General features: G+C 38.0%; 1 long non-coding RNA gene across 1 annotated transcript; it reads left to right on the top strand.

The window, feature by feature from the left end:
- Nucleotides 1–4,470: 4,470 nt before the first annotated feature.
- LOC136432285 (uncharacterized) lies at nucleotides 4,471–14,183 on the top strand. Its single transcript, XR_010755495.1, has 2 exons — nucleotides 4,471–4,855; nucleotides 13,675–14,183. It is a non-coding gene; the product is annotated as an uncharacterized lncRNA (long non-coding RNA).
- The last annotated feature ends 6,569 nt before the right edge of the window (nucleotides 14,184–20,752 follow it).

A 20,752-nucleotide genomic window follows, 5' to 3' on the forward strand; every position in this document is an offset into this window, starting at 1 on the left:
AAAAAGGGGTCCGACTTTGACTTTGCTGTATTGTAATGATGGATGGATCATTCTGCGAGGGGATTTTTTGTAGAGGACCGTTGCTTATCAAAAATTTAAGGACGATGTCTGTGGAAATAAATTAATGAGTTGGGTTGGACGCATTAGCTGAAACCCCGCCCGAACCGTTTTGGATTATTCAAAGTCGGACAACAAGTAATAATAGTGGGGAGGTGGCTGAGTGGGGAATAAAAGAGGTTGTGTGGAAGAAGTGAATGTTGTTTTAATGGTGAAATCTGTTCTAGTCACGGAGCAAAAAGAAATGTCTCTTTCAACATCTCAAAGATGTGTATTTCTATGTGTATATATTCTATGTGTAGAATGTCGATCTGTATTTAGTTTACATTTATATGTATACATGTATGTATACTTTGCCTGGTATACTGATGTATGCGATTTCTTGCACAAACTTGTTACGCTTTAATCAATAAACCACTCTCCCTATCTCTCTCGATCTCTTTCTCTCTTTCTCTCTCTTTCTCTCTCTTTCTCTCTCTTGTTTCAGATAGCTTTCCCATACCATTACGAAGTTGCTATGAATACCCTTTCGTATTTGTTTTACCAAAAATAATTCAAAACATTTTACATTTTATTGAAAGATATACATAACAATGAAGCACCTCACACAGATTCCATGTACGTTACAGTTTGACTTCCTGTGCACCTGGGCACCGTCTTGTGGCGCGCCTCCCGTGCTGCTTCAAGACCCCACTGAGTTTTTGATGTTCCAGTCCTAGTGTGAACAATACTTCACTGTAAATAACGTTGCTTCTTGTGTACATGTGTAGCTATTGTCGCCATCTGTAATGAGTAGTATTGTACATGTGTAGCTATTGTTGATCTGTACTGCACTAGCTATATTGTTAATGTTGATATCTTTAGTGCGTGGGAGGGCAAGTGTGTATATACACCTGTTTTGCCCCCTTCACATTGTAATGAATTTGAATAAAATAAACTAAAAATGATTAGAATAGAATAGAGTAAACAAATATATGAACAAACTGACAAAAAAGGTGCAATAAAAATGAAATTTTTTCAACTGTATGAAGCAGTGTTATGAATATGCTGGTCTGCTATCAAAATCTCAATAAAAATACAATGATTAATGTTTGTCATTACCTTCGTATGATATAAATGTTAAATAACTTCATCTTTAGATTGAGTACGCAATGTTGTCTACCACACATAGATTATTCAATTGTTCGTACTAGATAGTGACAAGTAGATTCGCACCATGTTGTTGAAGTTTTTTATCATTATTTCTATTCAGTTCTGTTCAGTGAATGCAATAATAAGAAAGCATTGCACGTATACAAAATAACCAACACACATGTATAAGAGCTGCATAAACAGAAAAATGATTTCTGTCAAAACGGAAATTATAAAAGATGTTAAAAACAGCTAAAAAGAAGCCAAATGCTAAAATAAATTGATCGTAATTCCTCGTATTTTACAATGAATTGCAATCTCTTTTTGTTGTCTAAAATGTGATATTTAGCCACACATAGTTACACAAAAAATAAGTAAATTATCAAAATACAAGTGAACAACTTATAGGTCTACTCCTCAAAAGGCATAAGGCTCCAGCTTTTTGACAGAAATTTTTTGATACGAACTAGATACAAAAGTAAATGTACCTACTACTAAACAAAAAACAAATATATGGCACACATTTCTATTGGCACCACATTGTTTCAACATGTCAAGTATACAGACGATAACGTTGTCGTTGTTTCATTTTCGTTTGTTGAGTTTTTTGTACTATAGTTTACCTACACCCCACATATTTTTGAAGTCTTATGATAGTAGCTAAAACAAGATGGTGCGAAAGCTTTGCACAGAATCGAAAATTCCTAAAAAATACATTTCATTGAAAGTAATAGTAAGAAGTACTGAATGGAAGATATGGATTTCCATGTGAAAATAAGTCTCTGATTTGAGTCTCTGTCATCATATATGTCAGTTTATACTAAGTGAACCAAGGTCAAATTTTACACTGGCTCCTATAACGCCCATTTCTATAACATTGGGAAAATTCCCCCATGTAATGTAAACAGAACTACTTCTCCAGTTCACCATTTATTTCCGCCCCCTCCCCTCTTGAAAATGCGCTGCATCTCGACCTAACACAAACATGTATTCTTAGAAGACCCCCCCCCCTTCCAAAAAAGTCAGACTGTTCTTTTTAAACTTTTCCTAAGAAAATGCCTCAAGTTTGTCCCAAGTTTAGAACAGATACCAAAGCTGAGCTTCAAGCCAGGTAAATTTGGGCACGTGGATACCAGAATGTGAACAGAGGCAAGGGTCACACTCACTGTTAAAGTTCAAACTTGGCCCTGTGGGTTTATTGCGTGTTTGAAAAGTCTAACACCACTTGTTATCTTTCGCAGACATCTTTACTGCATAGTTGGTGTGTGTTTAGGTCGGGGGGTTGCCGCTAGCCAAAGATATGAGGTACAAGGGTGTTGCTATGGTCTGGATAGCTAACCTATTTGGCCGCTGGCACACGTACTCCGTCTTAAAGTCTGTCCTTAGCTAACCTTGAGGTTTAATATTACTGAGGTGAACAAGACGGATTGCACATAACCGGTGCTGGTTACTTTCCCTCGTGGTTGCTTGAACTCTCTTGCTCACAGGTGACACAAAAGAGACTGGTAAAGCCCTCAAGGCGAAACAGTGTGGGAGAACTACTTATAAAGTGTGGAAACTATCTGCTTTTGTATGGCTTAAACCAAGGCCAAAGGCCTAACCGTGCGTATATCGTCTTGACACTATCTGGCGGGATCTTTTGGCTAGAAGGTAACGAAATATTCCTGTGGTCTCATAGCGTGACTACCGGAGAAAATTATCCAATGGGAAGATTTCTAGAGTTGGTAACATGTGGTCTGAAATGTCATGAAGCATTGCTTCTGGTGTTAAATTGCCCGACTTCTGTCAGGGGAACTTTCCATTCCGGATCTTTCACCTTTTCTTTTTCTTCTCCCCACACACAGACGATTTGACTCACGGTCCGCCGCTTTGGTAACACCCTTATCGACTGTCGTGTTTACAGGGGTGCTAAACAAATATCGCCGGAGCTGCCCTGCTAGCACTCCCCGTCATTTGTCTTCGCTCTGACCCTGACCTTGTAACAATACAGACGAGCCCGCCAGTTGAACTTGACCGCCAAGATGTCGTGGAATAATAGAATTTCTGTAATCCCAGACCAACTGCCGACTGAGGCCTCCCCCCGAGGAGTCCAAGTCCGTGAACTTGGCGGAGTTGCGGGGGAGGAAGCCACGTCTGGTTCGAGTTTGTGGAACTAGAACTAGGTGAGAGGTTCTGGGGGTGAGGACTACACGGGTCAGGCTGCCTGTTTCACTCAGTCTGCAGCGATGTGCCGCGAAACTAGATCCAAAATCCACAGGACTACAGGGACCGCTGAAATATCACAGGTGTTCGTGGGGTTCAAATGTGCCTCTATCCTTATCAGTTCAGACGAAACATTACAGATGTGGTCACATCCGCCTCTTACCGAGAAACCACAAAATTCAAACATAACAACCAGAGACCATTTTGTAATCTCTCGGATCTGTCTGGGAGGACAAATTAGTACAAGAAGAAATAACAAGTTCACAAATATGAAGGATCAAGACTTGATGGTTGACATGGTGTGAAACTTTTGAAAATGACATTCGATGAATGTGAGATACAAACTAATGTCGGGAGCTATTTTGTGTCACTTGGAGTTGAAATATTATTCATTCTAAGAGTTTGTGATTATGAAAAGGAGAGAAAAGACAGAACTTTGGAGAAACAAAAGGGAGAAAGAGAGATGGGAAGAAAAGTAGGAAGTGGTGGAAAAAGAAAAAGATAGGGCGAGAGAGAAAAGCCGGAGATAAAGAGAGAGAAAGGAGAGAGAGGGGAAGAGAGAGTGAGAGAGAGAGAGAGAGAGAGAGAGAGAGAGAGAGAGAGAGAGAGAGAGAGAGAGAGAGAGAGAGAGAGAGAGAGTTGAACATTCTTTCCTGAGTCAGTGGACACACTGCGTTCCAGCAACGGAAACAGATGTCAGAAACCAGACAGTGGTCTGATCAGTCCGTCTCGCTCTTTCGGACCCTGAGACCAAAAGTAGCGGTGGAGGTTATGGCTGGGACAGGGGGGAATGTTGGGAGACTGCCAAGGTCAGGTTCAACAACAGCTAGGAACGGCCTGGAGTACTCTGTCATCCATCTCTCCCCTCCTGCTCACTTCCCTCCAAAAACACAACTTCAAAAACTACAGATCTGCGCTTGATACTTTCTCCGTCCATCCCAAAGTCAGAGTTATGCCTTTCTATACGAAGTATGTAAAATAGGATTAAGAGTAAAAGTGTGAATTTGTGAGTTAAGTTGTGAGAATACAAAACAGTAGAAGTATTGCACGCATATAGATTTCTGATAAACGCGTGTGTTACCCTGCCACTTGTTACTCTACCTAAAGTACTTTGGATAAAATATCTAGTCATAACCAAGACACAAGTGGACATCGCGTGTGAAAAACTAAAGGAGTTTTCATTGAATTGTAGACTGTGGTGAGGTCACAGGACCTGTGTTGGGAGAGGTTTCCGTGTCTTGGGCTGGTGCCAAGCTCCGGTCTGGATAGCCACAGCCGCGCGCAGAGAGAGCACCGCCCAGTCTAGCTCTGACACTGGGGAGAAACAGATGGCAACGTAAACTGAACTTGAACCTGATCCTTCGTCCTGCGGGGTCAAGTCTGGAATGTCGTGATCGTGCCTGTTTTAGGCCCTGACTCGACAGGAGAGACGAGGGAGAGAGAGTACTGTGAGAGTACGTGCGAGGTTCGTATCTCCGACATGTTAGTGAACTTGGCAGTCAGGGTTAGCGCCTGGGCGCCACCGACATAACTAACTCCGACACAAGACCAAATACGGACGGGAGTTTTAGCCATCAAAATATGCTGACCTCTTCCTGGCATATCCTGATAGCGGAGAAATATGTTTTCTATCGCCTGACCTGTCTCGTTACGGATTTTCTAGGTCTGGCATTGCGCCTTTGTGTCCGTTTAGTTTGTGCAGCCGTGAACTTGAAAAGAGACCAACGCACGTTTTCAGTGACGATCACCGATAAACAGGGAGAAGCAACGAGAGGATATTTTGAATTCTTTCAGTAGAATGGACGTAGAGTTCGTTCTTGATACTGTATAACATTACCTTGACCAAATACTTTCAAACAATGCTCTGTGATAGGACGCAGACAGCGACAGAAAGACGATTGTCAAGGGTAGGCACGTATTGGAAAGGGGGAGGGGGGCAGAAAAAGAGACTGTCACGTCTACGTACGTCTGCTCACTAACTTGCTTTTGTCGTTGTTCAGTGACACTACCTGCCCATATTTGTTGTGTTTTGTTGTTAGTGTTTACTGGTCTGCCCACATTTCCCGTCCTCTGTGACAACTGAAGTACTTTTGCAGTTCCAATTTGTAGAATCTGGATATAGTTCTTCCAACTTTACTAGTTGTACATTCACCATACGTAAGTTTGAAAACTTTTCAAACTAACAGTTCTATTTTCAACTTAACATTCAGCGCCCTTTTTTAAAGTTTTCTTAACAGTGTGCCAAACTGTTAGATACTAGACCGCACTTTGTAACATATTTCTTCGGGTATACTCTTTTTGCGTTTTCGAATCGGTACAAACCAAACTAAAACAAGGGTTTTGAAGAACTGAGAACAGACGCAGAGACCATATCAACACTTAGACGTACTTACAGAGCACCTTTAGAAGGGTCAGGCGGTTTTGATGAAGCATTGAGCGTCTGGAAATAAAGCGACTCAGGCGTCCATCCTTTATCGCCGTAAAGATGGGACCAAATTATAGACTATTCCTATGTTACAAAAGTCAAATTTACATTTCAGATTTTATATTTCGGTATAGTTTATTAGTATTACTGTTTAACAAATCAATAACATTATGATAAATCGACACATTTTCCTCTTTTTGAATGTTGGATTTTTTCTTCTAGAAACAGTTTATGCACATATTCTAACCAGGATAGTACTTACTACGGTGAGGCTATGAGGGTTTGGAATACTGTCAAAGTTGTATCTGTGGCCACTTCTGTGTTATTAGGGGGACCACTTGGCCACTGTGGCCACTTTTCGGTGGTCCCCTTAGATTGATTTACCCATTCCTGACCCATGTATTCAGAGTGCCCACCTATCTACTGCGACCATTTTTTGCAAGTCCCCCGAGTGGTCACTGTAGAGAAGATTGACTGTGTTTTAGCGAGGACGTATTGCAGAGTCTTCATACTAAAGGTACCTCACAAAAACGTCAGCCTCCATTGCATTTTAGCGTTCTCAAATTCTTTTCGATAATTAGATTACGTCAAAACTGATACAACCAGATTAGCGCCCTATCTTTCATTGGTTATTATAGGATACTTCTAATTCGATCATATTAGGTAAAACTAGAAAATCGCCCCCACCGCATTTTGTACACTGGCCCGAAAATATCGCAGTGCATACGATACAATTGTAGTGTATCTCCACTACTGCCCTTATCAAAGAAACAAAAAAAATTATTTTCTTTAAATTTGACCATTCAAGTAATAGACAGAACTTAGAAATATGTTATATTTACCTGTGCTGTACCTGCTTTATTTATACCTCATTTTTTCGTAGGTACGAGGCATACCTTGGACAAAATTTGTTCTTTTAGTTCGAGCAAGAACCTTAACGTGGAATTATAGCATTTATACACGTACAATGTTGATATATTTTCATCAAATTCGGTTCGTTTAAACACTTAGGTATACCGTACTTAAAATTCCCTTCACCAAGTCTAAATAATGGTTGATTATGAAGAGCAACGATTCTTCGCAAAAGGTAAGTTGTAAATTTCGGTTGTGGAAAGGAAAATGCCTCTCCTTGAACAGAATAGGGGTTTTCATACAGTTTTTACAGCGGCCTGGCACGTGGAAAAGCTCTTCCAAATTGTGTTGCGTTTTAAGACGACCGTCTTAGTTTGAATTGTCTGCGTAAAACTTGAAATCAAAAATGCAATGAGCCTTATTCGAGGTGTCCGATGATTCATACGCTTCATTTTTATTCTTACTTCTGATTGACTGACGAACAGAGAGGGAGACATTTACATTGGCCAAGTTGTATAAAACATTGAACAGTGATGAAAGTTTTCAATACTTTTTTCACCATTGAAACATTTTTTTCATCTTTTTCTTTCATTTTGAGGATTACTGCAATTTCGGCAGATTGATAAATATTTACACATTAGTTTGTATGACGTTTTTTTTCATATCTACTCCGTAGCAGTATCGTCACTTTCCTACCTACAAAATGAACACACCTTGCCTATATTTGGGAAGAAAAATTCCAAATATTTCCTATCCTTTTCAATAACTTCACACTCATAAAAAATTATAAAGCTTTGATGCATTGTGGCAAAAGAAAGTAAGATTTTTTCATGTGCTCTCACTGTAATGCTATTGAAAGGAAGTAATGCAATGAGTCCAAGATTTTCTTATTATGTTGTGTCTATTTTTGACCATGAAATATAATTTAAAAAATACCATTTACCATCTAGCTGCATTTCGTTCAAAATGTAACTATATTTTGGTTACTACATTTTGCACTTCAGCAAGACGAAATTGTTTTCGTTTACATGACAACAAATCATACTTTCCAATAAATTATATCAAGCTTACTTATCGTCAGAAAAGTTAACTAACTTTACGGAGTAGCTCCATACTGGTCAAATATGTAGTTTTCTACCCAGTTTGTGTAGCATTGGAGTATTAAAGATGTACAACAAACTCACAGCGAAACACTGTCTTCTAAACACTCGGTACTGAGTATACTTCGTTCAAACTGTGAAATACACTTGTATCTAAAATCAACTTTATGATAGCACTTTAATAAGATAGTGCCAAGTATCACAATTTAGTGGTTATATGCAAACACGTTAGTCAAGCTGAGATTAGCCAAGTCTTTTGTTGAACATTTGGACGGACAGACTGTATATTCGATCCGTTAGGAAAAACATGTGCTAGACACAACAACTTGACCACTCTGGTTTTCGTTTGCGGTCGACATGTCTCCGCATACGCACGTACAGAGAGATCCCTCAACAATAGCAAATATATTTGTAGCGATTTTCACAAATGAAAGTACTAATTGCTGAACCGGCAGCGAGTTCTTAACGTTCGCAAACATGTCCAAATTCGTCAGTTTCTATTTCTTGACGTATTTCGCGGTGTCATATTCCCAATCCTGGCAGGATGACACGTATGAATAACAGCTCAGGTGATGAGAAACATCTTCAAATCAACTCCTTAACGTGATTCCACCCATCCAGCTCGAAGTGTGAATATACATCCACTTAGATTTAGAGTAATTCATAATTCTTAAGGTTTTTTCTTGTACAAAAAGACTTTGTCAAAATTAGATACAGCTATACAAGACAAGAAACGGTAAAATTCAAGTATAACATTTTTTGTCTTCTATGATACGATACTATGAGAGCTATACTGTTATTGTAGGGACAAATATTTCTATCTGGCTGATACAACAAGCCAAATCAACCGCAAAAAGTCAGCCACAGGATCAGTACTTTGGGTCACAACAATGTAAGTATGGTAGGTTACATGTACGTGAAGGCATCTACATGTGTGGTCTTCTCTTGCGGTCACTAATCTTCTTTTTTTCATGAAGTCGTGGCTTTTCCAAAAGAACATACTAACCTTCAAGCGTATTTTAATCTGGAGAGATTTAAGATGAGGATTCGAGAAGAAATAGATTTAAAGGGAAATGTACCGTGGCAGGTGTAACTTTTCCCTTTTCGAGTCTTGCACAATCTCTTGACGTGCTGGAATGACGATGCTAAGGACAAAAGAAATGTGTTAGAAAATTATCACTTATTCTAAGAACTTCGACTAAATATCGAACGCAAATATATGTATCAATTCGTCGCTTATTTACTTTGTTCTATGTTCTTTCATTCGGATTTTTATCCACAACTTGTCCCGATTATGCGAGAGGTTGAAGTGTTGTCAAAACAGAAATTAGTACAACATGACGCGAACATCATATAAGTATGATTCTAATCGCAATTTGTCCTTAAAACATAGTCTACAGATCCACCGTAATTATTTGTAAGCAAAACTAAAGCACAATAGAACGCAGAAAAGATAGCTTCGATGATACTACAGAATTTCTAACATTACCATTCAATTGTTTGATTGTTTGTCTGTTTGTTAGTTTGTATTCTTGCCTGTTTGCTTGTTTGTTTGACTGAGTTGAATCCTTGTCTGTCCAAGATATGGATTCATTGAAATATGCATAACATCTTTTTTCCACACTTAATGTATCTCTTCCTTTATAAAATGATAAGATAGCATAGTACGATATTTGCCATTCCCCTTTTTGTGTGTATCATATATAGCTGTTGAGTACGTGGCGATTTCGTAACTTGTTGATTGGTTGATTGATTCACTGATTGGTTGATTAAGTTAATAAATGATTGGTGGTCATAATTGAAAGCTAAATTGAATGCTTGCGGTCTCCAAAAGTGAGCTTTTGTTGTTTTCATCTGTTTGTTGCAACTATGCATCTCAAACCAGCTACTAGTCTACGTATGCTATATGCTATGACTATATGTATACACTAGCGTAAAAGCATAGATACAGACAACACATACAATCAAAATTACACGGAAAAATATATCTTTAACCAAAAAATTCTCCAGTAAAGTATCCAAAGTATCCAATCTTTCAGCCCCCTTCTCCTTCAAGGATTGCAAATTTGTTTTGGAACTGTTAATTTTATGAATGCCAGTACACCACATGTCAGTAGTGTGCGTGCGGCTAACCCCTAGTGTAAGCTATGCAAACATAGCTACAGTTACGACACCACAAATCCATAGGAACTTTACAATGTTTACATAATGATAGTTTAGCTACGTTTACACCAAGAAGACAACTACACGACCATTCAAGCGAACATGCGTGTGAATAAGATAATTTTATTACAGCTTGTTTTATGCCTAACCGCATTTTTACAACTCGCTGGTTGTGGTTCCCTTTGGTACGCCCTCTGGGATTGGTCAGGCTGTAAATAAGAAAAGTTTATGGCTTTAATGAACGGTTACACCCCAAAATGTGTTGCCAAATGTTTAAATGTTCCCCTTAAAATTTCTCAGGGGAGCAACAACTTTTTTCACATCATTTCCGTCTGAAATGTGGATGATCGCTGACCTTGTTTACTAAACAGGAAAAAGAAACTAAACAATATCTGGCTTGATTTCTCTTATGAGTTTTAACACGTCATTTATGAAAAAAGTAGTATTAAAATTATTTCGTCACTGTTACAGCAGGCATTTCGTTCTCTGCGATCTATCTCCTGTATACTTTAACAACTGAATCTTGCAATGGGCGACAGGGAAAAATGATTTTGAAAAAACTGTTGAAAGTGTAGTTTACTATATATGACTGGTTTTGGTTATGGATAGATAAAAAATGATTAATTTGACTAGTGTGTTTGTTATAGCGTCTGTTTCAATTCCACTTGTTTCTTGTGTAAGGGTAGGGAGTCTTTGGCGACGTCCTCTTGATGGGCACCTATACTTCAGGCGAAAGACTTTTCGTTAGACGAACCAGTCAGGCCTACATACAAAATACCTTAGATTAACTATTGTATGATCGGACTAAACAGCATGCTAGGTAAGCATTCTAAATTAATCGTGGGGGAAAGTGAACAAAATTTCACATCGAAAAACATTTCCACCCTGTGAAATGTATATTGCACTGCTGTCTTTTGATGGTCGAGTCAATGCAAACTATTAGTATCATATTTTTATGATAACTTTAAAGACTTTTAAGAGAGGTTACCATCTACCACAGTACGCAGATTATGTATCTGTTCTAAAACATGACTTAGCACCATAAATTTGTATTCAAGAATAAATGAACACGTACATATTTTCTAGATCATAAGTTGCAAAGTTTTTTTTTCTCAAACGTAGAGACCGCTGTGTAACAGCTATCTTACTGTTGTGCAACGAACGTTTTATATCCAGATATTCCCAACTTTTTACTCTCAATTATGACATACATAAGTGTAGATTTAGGTTGTGAATATTTTCTATTTCTCTGTAATCTTTTTGTGCACAAACTGACGGAAAGAGTCGCATTTCTACAAAAATTCAATGATCAAAGAAAAGCATAGAACACCACAGGATAAAATGATAATTTCGTACAAGATTATTGTATTTTCATGCTGTTATTGTTGTTCTTTTCACACTTATCTTGGTTCCCATAGCATTTCTTATATTGGTGTTATCTGAGGTTCCTTGCATCATTTTCCCGTTTTACCCTTTCTTGTTAGGTGTCTATGAACACATCTATATGAAAATTTGCAACAAAAAACAACAACTGTTCTTTCCTTCATGATAAAAACAAAACGAAGACGTTGAAAATTAGGCATACTGTATATGTATGTTTACACAATAAGCAATGGAAAACTAGCTTTTAGGTATTCTAATAAGTATGGCGCAATAGCCTATCATTTCATGTTAGATACATTTCTTGCAGTAGCTGATACGTTTGGATTACTCTGTCCAGAATATGACTTATTATCAACACCAGGAAAGCTGAATGCGAGACTAACTCTTTCCTGACGTAGCGATGATCTATAAGAGTTTGAAATATTGTCTCGGTGTATGGACATACCCGTCTGAGTATGCGTCTTCCCGGCGTATACGTCTGTGGACTTATCCCGGCATATACATCTTAAGATTTATCCCATCAATGCACCCGTATCCGTACACATATCTTTCCTCCTTTTTGTATCATTCTCGGACAATGTTAGTCACAGAATTCATAGTAAAAACATGTTCCATGATGTATTTCATAACAACAATCTATTCGATGTCAACTCTAAAGAAAAAAAAATGCATTTTTCCTGATTTGAAATGTTTTGATTCACATTGATACAGACAGCACAGTACATTGTGCACAGTATTGTTTCAAGTAGGAAAACATGCAAATAGTCTTACATATAGCAAAGGTATAGGTTTGCATGTAGTTAACTTTTTTCCTTGTTTGTATTTTCGTGTATTTCTTTCCAGCGTTTATTTCTATTGTTTGAGCATTCCTTTACATAGTTTCGCCCACTCAATTTCTCTTACTCTGTCGTTGAAATTTTTGATTAAACGTAAAAAGTGAAAGTGCAGGACATATTAGACTTGTTTGGTGCTAATGCCCGGGAAACTTTTACTTCTTGTTATTTCTTAATTAGAAAAAGTTCAGCCTCATTTCTGGATGAGTTTTTGATATTGTAGCTATCATTATTTTGTAATCTGTTGGGGGATCCAATTTGTTTCTACTTGCTTGGCTCGCCAAGATGTGATCTGTCACATGTACGTTTTATCAAAAAAGTTTTTTCTATTAATCACTTAATCGTTTTTCGTTTTATCTTTTCTGCTTTCAAAGTAGAAGGCATTAGTGAAACTTTTTCTCCAACAGAAATATCACAAAGGTAGTCCAAACCTTTTATTACTTTTTAATAAATAATTCTCATTCAGTACAGACTTTTTTAATCCCACATTTTAACCCTATAACTTTTAAAAGGGGTGAAACTAAACAAAATGCAGGGTGCGTGTGTGTGTCTGTGTAAAAGAGAAATTGAAAATTCCTACATATTTATCTTTGCTCCATTTTTTCAATGCTGGCATTACCACGAAGCCTTACGTACAAAACTCACACCCTGTTCCTACAGAATTTTCACATTTATTACTATAAGAATGGTGTCAAATAACTTTTTTGCTCTCAGCACGTTGATTTCATTAACTTTTTCTTTCAAAATTAAATTTACGATTGTACTTCAAACATCAAAAACAACGCAAAAACTTTCCCTACATTTCCCCCTAGATTGTACCACACGTTTCTATAAGAAATATCACACATGATCACACATGGAGTGGTTCAATCGTTGTGTCTGTCTCTGCGGTGTCGCGATGCGAGGAGAGACTGTGATAGTGATAATAGAAGGGAGGTAGAACATTAAGATAAGACATGAAATGAAAGATTACTTAATTTCGGAACAATTCGGTGATATAGACAGGGCGGAAGGATGATACACTGATAGGAGTGCATCACTTAACTGATACAGAAAGTTGTGCGTATCTTCTTGCCCTTTCTAGCTTAATGCATTTGTTTGATACTTCACATCAACAATACTTTACAAGCTAATGCTTTGCCTTAGCGCTTAGACATAGAGTGACAATTTTGTACATTTGTTTCTTATTATCATTAGCAATGAGTCCCAAAATGACAAAGAGAGCCCAACATTAGATAGCTGAATGTTTGGTCTTCTATAATGTTCTCTTAGGCATGGTGGTAAATGAAATTTGAGGGAGCTATGTAGTCAGTGACACTTTTGGAGGAGAATACACGCAATGATTAATTCTTCACCGTTGTACATTTTCGTATGGTGTTAAATAGTTTAGATTAAAGTAGTCATGTTCCACATTTGTTCCATGTTTAAAAGATATGAACGCCACTGTATAAAAATGTATAGTTTCATCGATTAGACGTCTTATCATAGAGATTTCAAATCTGTCTTACTGTGTTTTCTTACATTTCAGAATCTCCATGCTAGAATGAAGAGAGAAGAAGATGGTACGAAGGAAACCCTGAGATGACATCCTGTTTACAACTTCAACGCCATTCATACCTTGTCCGCGTCTCTAGTTGACGTTGACCCTTCCATCTTGACCCTGAGCCTTTACAAAATTTCTCCAAGCAGGGCTAAACAAAGTGGTTGTTAGGTTGACCTTGATCCTGTGACGAACTAGAGGTCAAGTTCAGGCAGTGTCAGTTCATCCACGCCAGCTGTTGTAGCCTACTAACTCGCGTAGGCATCCTTTGTGTGTGTGTGTGTATATATACAAGCATGTTCACAACAGCAGGAAAGATGGACTGCCAAAACCTTCTGAACATAGGACGTTTCCCAAATCTCAGCATCTGTGCAAGTGTGTGGAGAAACAACAACATTTCAGGTGTGACAAAAATGTTTCTAAGTGGTATATCGTTTGCCTATCAGTAGCCTAAATTACGAGAATTAAAATCATGGCATATTTCTGTCCCTGCCATATTTGTGACTGGAGCGGGTTTTCTCTGTCATGTGTCTATTGTGTGTGTGTGTGTGTTGTGTGTAAGAAATTCATAATGTACGCCTGAAAAACCACTAGGATGAGGGTGGAATGTAAGGATGACATCTATGTCTGGTATATAATTAGATCTTCCTTTTTGATATTCGAGGTGGAATGTACGAAAATATGAGGCGGTACTCATATCTGTATATTCCATACACTGCACGTAGGAAGACATCCCGTGTGTATATAGGGATCAAACGAACGCAGAAGCAAGTGCAGGAAAAAACACACTTACATTCCTATATCCATATTCTTCACAATGTATAGTACATGTACAGTCATCACTATGTATACAAATTACGAGTTAAAAGTATTTTGTATGCAGCATAACGTTACAAAACTTTGGCAGATTCACTTGCTGCAAAAATCATTTCATGAGATTTCCCAAATAAGACCAGATATGAAATGTATGCAGAAAATGAATATACGAAGGCTAGAACGCTATCCTAGTTTGTGAGATTAAGAGAGAAATATGTCAATATTACAATAAAATTGTACCTGGTTTTATCTGTTGCTGATCGTTTATCATTCACGTTAGCATCCTTAGATGTCTCCTCCGTCTGAATAATATCGCCAAATTATTTGTTTTTAATCGCAGGAATTTCTGCATTCCCCGGATTTCTGACATAGCTATACATCAAACCAATCAAATTCAAGTTTAGATCGCTTCATTTTGGATTCTCCGATATTTGTGGGGTTTGAAATCATCAACATGAAAAATGAAAAAACTGCGGATTTTGTCACAAATTTCGAGTCAGCTTGCTTGTTAGACTTTCTTGGTTGTCAGATAATATATCATTCCTCTAAACTTGAGTTTTAAACACTCAAAACTTTGTATTGTCCAAATATTTGGTCATATACATGTGGGTACGTGTTTTTTTACATCCATACTGAGGAACGTTAGGAATGACAAAAATGTATAAAATAGCTTGCTGGAATAGCTTGACTGAAATGCATTCTCTATTTATGAATATCTGTCAACATTGATGAACAATAACACTAAAATATGATGTATCATCAGTGATTATAAAACATCCGGAGGTTCACAAGTTGCTTAGACATCAGAATGCGTATCCAGAGCTTGTAGACTGAAACTAGCACGATATTGACCCCCACAATCCCATGTTTACATAGATAAATATGTTGTTTCCTCAACACAGTAATTTTTTCTGGCGTCTTTGCTACAAATAAAATACCGATTATGTGTAATTCTTTTAATAAGATCATAGTTCTCTTAAAATACATTTTCGAAGGTAGATACAAGATGGGGGAGGGAATTCTTTTCCCGCCATTTTAGAATGGACATAAGAGAACGTCTATGAAAACCTCTACAAAAACACACCTGCTATAGTGTCAGAGAATCGTTCAACCTTTCTCAGATGGTGCCAATGTTTGACCCTTTTTGTTTTCAAATCTTATAACAAAATGAAAATGTACTTATGGTATGCAATAAACGTACAATATGCTGTATATGATATGGTGTGACGTCGACGATTAAAAACTCAATTCTAAATTCTAAAAACAAACACAAATCAGAGAACAACAACAACCTCAATAATTCAATCTTAGTAGATACAAACTGTCCTGAATATAGAATTGTACCATGTAAACAATCTTTAGGCCTGGGAGTTCTGCAGAGAGCTATGTTTTTACAGAAGGTAACGTTAACGTTAAACTACAGGAATCTCACATAACATGCAACGCCTTGCAGACACATGCAAAAATATAAAACATTTTATGACAAGGTATCAAACAACGATGAAGAAATTGATATCTGTAAAGCTAAAAAGGATATGATAGCTTTCTTGGTTATGAAGAGATTCCATTCTATATCGAGGAAATACATACGGTACACTATAGAATGCACACACGGAATTCATAAAAACAGCACAAAAGCTACATCACTCCATCAATGTTTACACAAAACCATTGACTGAAGAAAACTAGTAACGTTACGTTAATATCTAGATCATAGCAATTGAAATATCAAGAACTATACTATTTGATATAGATATTGAGGAATTCCAACGATAGTATCATGTTGTCTGTTGTGAGGAAATATGTAACAAAACATTTTATCCAGAAACAGCAAACAAATACACAAGACAACAAAATGACCTATCTTTCAGTGCTCCTCGCCTTTATAACTAATCATGTGTAGTCAACAGTACACAGCTCCAGTCATATTAGATATAACGTTATATAGAAACGTTTGTTTCATGGATTGGAAATTTGGAATGTATACATTGTATTCACAGGAAAAGTAACCACAGAGATATCACATGCCAAACAGGAAATGTTAAAAAAAACATGTCCCTTTCAAACATGTTATAATCCTAGTTGCATATATAACCATTATGTAATGTTAATTTTGTCAGATATGTTATTGAATTTTTTTTGTTCCGTTCACGTGAGTTGTTGGTGTCAGGGCATGATGTGTTTCCCCGACTGTGTGTAAACCCTACGGTACACTAAAGACGGATTATGAGGCGACATCCAAACCCCAACCACTTCCTGGTGCCCCTCAAAGTCAGCTAACAAGTTGTTCTAACAGTTGTGATTTAAGAGCTTTTGAAGCCTGCAAGCAACCCTGATATAAATTGTTAAAGGGGAAAGGGCCCTACTGTAGCTGCTAACAACCAACCATAAAATAACAACAGGAGGTCTCAATTTCTGTGGTGGAATCTTTTGAGAAGAAACAGTATTTTTACAAGATGTTGACACGCATTAGTTATGACTCAAATTGTTTATGAATCAAACGACAATCACATTTGATATCTCTTGAAAGTGTATGTATGCTGAAGTCATGTGTTGCTAACTATAGGTTGCAGACTGAAGTTTTGAAGGTGGTTGTAGTGATCATGAGTGGGTTGTTTTGGGGGCTTAAAGAGGCTATGGCGCTGGTTGTGGTTGCCTCTTTCTAGCCCCATGCTGAACTTGATCCTGACCTGGGCCTCACCATGGCTCCTGTGAAATTCTCCCACTATCGGAGTGACGTCACTAGCAGACGATTTTCACTCCTGAGGTCTCAGGTTTCAGGGCTACAATGGGTAAGGCTCGTGGTTCACTCAGTCGCCTCACCAAGCCTCGACCTACAAAAATAAACCCAGCAAAGTTCAAAAATCTCATTTTCGCTGTGTTTTATTTCTTTTGCGTCAGCCCTGACGGACAGAAGTTTTGTTCTTTGACCTCATCGGAAGCCAGAGGTTCTAAAAACGTCATTTTGTCATGGATTGGGTGCTTGGTTATTTGGGTAGAGTATGCCAAGAAAAACCCCATCCACACAGAGGTTGCCAGAGACAATTTATCACAGGTGTGAGAAATCTTGTCATAAGCACAGCCTGCATCATTCTTTGGTACTGTCGATCATCGAAAATTTTAATGACGTCATGGTTGAGGAATGAAAGGGGCGGGTCTTTTTACACAGTGATTGCATGCGACAGTATCAGAGACATTTATTACAACATAGCGAATTTCTTGAAGTATTTGGGCATGATCTTAACTCTTAGGTCACGTTCGTCTTTTTGACAGTTTCAATGACAAGGATACGTCTCAGAAATATTATAGTGATGACGTAACGGAGATTATGGAGGGTGTTACAATGACGTCATGAGATATGTAAACATGCCAAACATTCTATAAAGAAACTTTTGCCTTTTAGTTCATTTCTTCCTCGTTTCTTCCTGTTTGATATTTTCAACACGGTCTGGAATACAACGGACAGTGCGTTTCGTATGAACATAAACACGTTATAATTGTGTCGCTTGAATTATGATATAAACAAACAAGATGACAGTTGCAACGTTATGTACAAACCTTGTCATTATCAAAGAGCCTAAGATTTTCTATGAATTCGTTTATCTTTCCCATTTCCCATTTCTGTCTTTTCTTTCCACAATCCCCGGTTCCATTATGATTTTGTACCTTCTCAAAAGCCACATTCAGTTGCTGCTGCAAAAAGAACCATAATGGAAAAACGTAAGAATGAACATCTAACTTCCTACTCGTTGAATGGACTCGGCAAAGCTTTGTATGTTTCCTGAGAAAAAAAGAAAGGTACAAATCCCTTTAGATATGTGACATATCTCACTTCATGTTTTCTTTGGCTTCATCTTATATAGCTTCAGCCAACACCTCGGGTTTTTTTCTTCAAAGTTTATCAATTTGTTGTAACGTTACAGAAAAACTATTTGTCTTCCTACGCTACTTATTCATTTATCATACTGGGAAAAACTACAGCATTTTGTAACAAGTCAGTGTTTAGAGCCTATGTTGACCGACATATATTGACACATTCGTAACAAGAAAGATCAGCCGGACATGGTAAACAACTCTAAACGATAAAAAGTTTCATGTTATGAATTATATTCAGAAGATCGGGTGCTATATATAAGTAGAAGCTGTTAATAGTAGATGCAACAGTAATGTCTTGCGACTTTTTAAAGCAGTCGAAGACACGTCAGATAGGATATGAGAGAGAGGTTCGGTGAGTTGAAGCGACATATTGAGAGTTATTAGACCACCATGGCGTGTCTATTACCTCTGCTCCCCCTCCGACCCGACCTCAACCTAATATGGTCATGCCCCTTCCTCCAGCCAAGCCCTGCACCCAAACAAATTACTTTGGAGAACGAACTTGAACCCTCGCCCCGGCTTAACTGTACTCTACAGCCGTTATTTTCACACTCGGCAGCTGTGCCGACTTGAAAAGGTCTGGAATCGGGGCGTTGTCCAGGGCTAAGGGTCACGAGTTCTAGTCTCCTCGTCGCCTCAACTTGTCTTCAACGTAGCTGGCACTTACTGTAAATAATAATCCAACCTCCCTGGACGGTGGCGGAAAACTCAACTTGAGATAATGTCAGGAGACTGAAGCCTGAATCTATGGATTAAAGGGATTAGGTCCCATCTGTTGGAACGATTGTTGTCCCGTCTGTCAAATCCACGGTCAAGGGGTGACAACCCTATCATTAAGGCCAATTACGGCTTCTCAACAACTCCTACAAGAACCCAAAGGCTTATCCAAAGACAGACACACAAACACACAGAAGGTCTTGTATTTCACTGATATGACGACGACAAATATTACAATTTAAAAGTAGAAAACTAAAATATTAAGCTTCCAAACTGGACGTTCTTTTTTTCTTAAACTCTGTAGTTGTCTCTGTCAACTTCAATCGATGTTAACGTAATGGCTAATGACTATAGCAGTGGTATCTAAAGCAGTACAACTATATTCATTTCTCCGGTTGAGTTTAATATGTGTATTCCCAAAGAGAAGACCTGTTTTAGAGACTTGATAAACTACTTGATGACCAACACGAAAGGAAATCCTTTTCCTGGCACAAAAAAGTGATGATATCAAGTCTACATCGTGCTTTAAATACGCTTAGCGCTCAACCCACTCAACGGCAAAAAAGGCGGGAAAATCAACGGGTAACACAGTTCAAACTTCACCCGTAAACAACAGTTCATTGCGTGATTTACACAATACACATATTTTCAAACATAAGCATAAAAAATCCACTTTACCGTTACTTCTCTCTATATAGAATTCTTTTACATAAACGGTAGTTAAAACTAACATGGTGGTATATGAATATACGTATAAATTGATATGTTGACTGATCTTATACTTGTATTTATTCTTGTGTGTTTGTTATGGTAGAAGACTTTGTACGAAATACTTTTGACGTGTTGATTAAGTATTCTGTACATCTTGAGTCTAATTCTTAAAATCATTTTAGATTCACAACTCTTTTTTTTTCATTCAAAGGATGATTCCAGATCCAGACAATACGTTATGTACGTACTGTGGAAGTATGTTTGATATGATTACACTGGGAATGACGTCATCAGATGTCGCCGACGTAACAGACACTTCAAACTTTGTTAAAGGTAAAAGATAATGTAAGACAAAGAATGCGTCAGTCAGTTGTAGCAATACCCTCAACAAAGTTGTGTTTTAGGTTATGTTTTATCAAATAATGTAGGTGGTCTGTGTGTGGGTCTGTGTGTGGGTTAGTGGTAGTTATGTGGGTGGGTGGGTTTATGTGGGGTTGTGGGTTGGTTTGTGGGTTAGTTTGTGCGTGAGTTTGTGTGTGAATTTGTGTGCGAATCGGTGTGCGTCTGGGTTTGTGTGTGTGTGTGTGTGTGTGTGTGTGTATGTGTGTGTGTGTGTGTGTGTGTGTGTGTGTGTGTGTGTGTGTGTGTGTGTGTGTGTGTGTGTGTGTGTGTGTATGTGTGTGTGCAGTGAAAAGTATAACTCGAGAAGTCGTGGTTTCATTTTTACTTAGCTTCCGTTTTATTTTGATTGCAACATTCCTACTTTCCGACGTGTATGGTCAGAGGATATCATGATGACCACAGAAAATAGCCATGATGACCAGTCATGGAACTGACCACTGGCAGGTTCCCATATGTGGTCTGAAGCGTGAACTAAGGAAATGAATAAAGAAGTAACTACAATAAGAGGCTATCCGTATTTTTCGAATTTTTGTGTTTGTCACCT

This window comes from Branchiostoma lanceolatum, chromosome 4, assembly GCF_035083965.1.
Source record: "Branchiostoma lanceolatum isolate klBraLanc5 chromosome 4, klBraLanc5.hap2, whole genome shotgun sequence".
NCBI classification, from domain to species: Eukaryota; Metazoa; Chordata; class Leptocardii; order Amphioxiformes; family Branchiostomatidae; genus Branchiostoma; species Branchiostoma lanceolatum.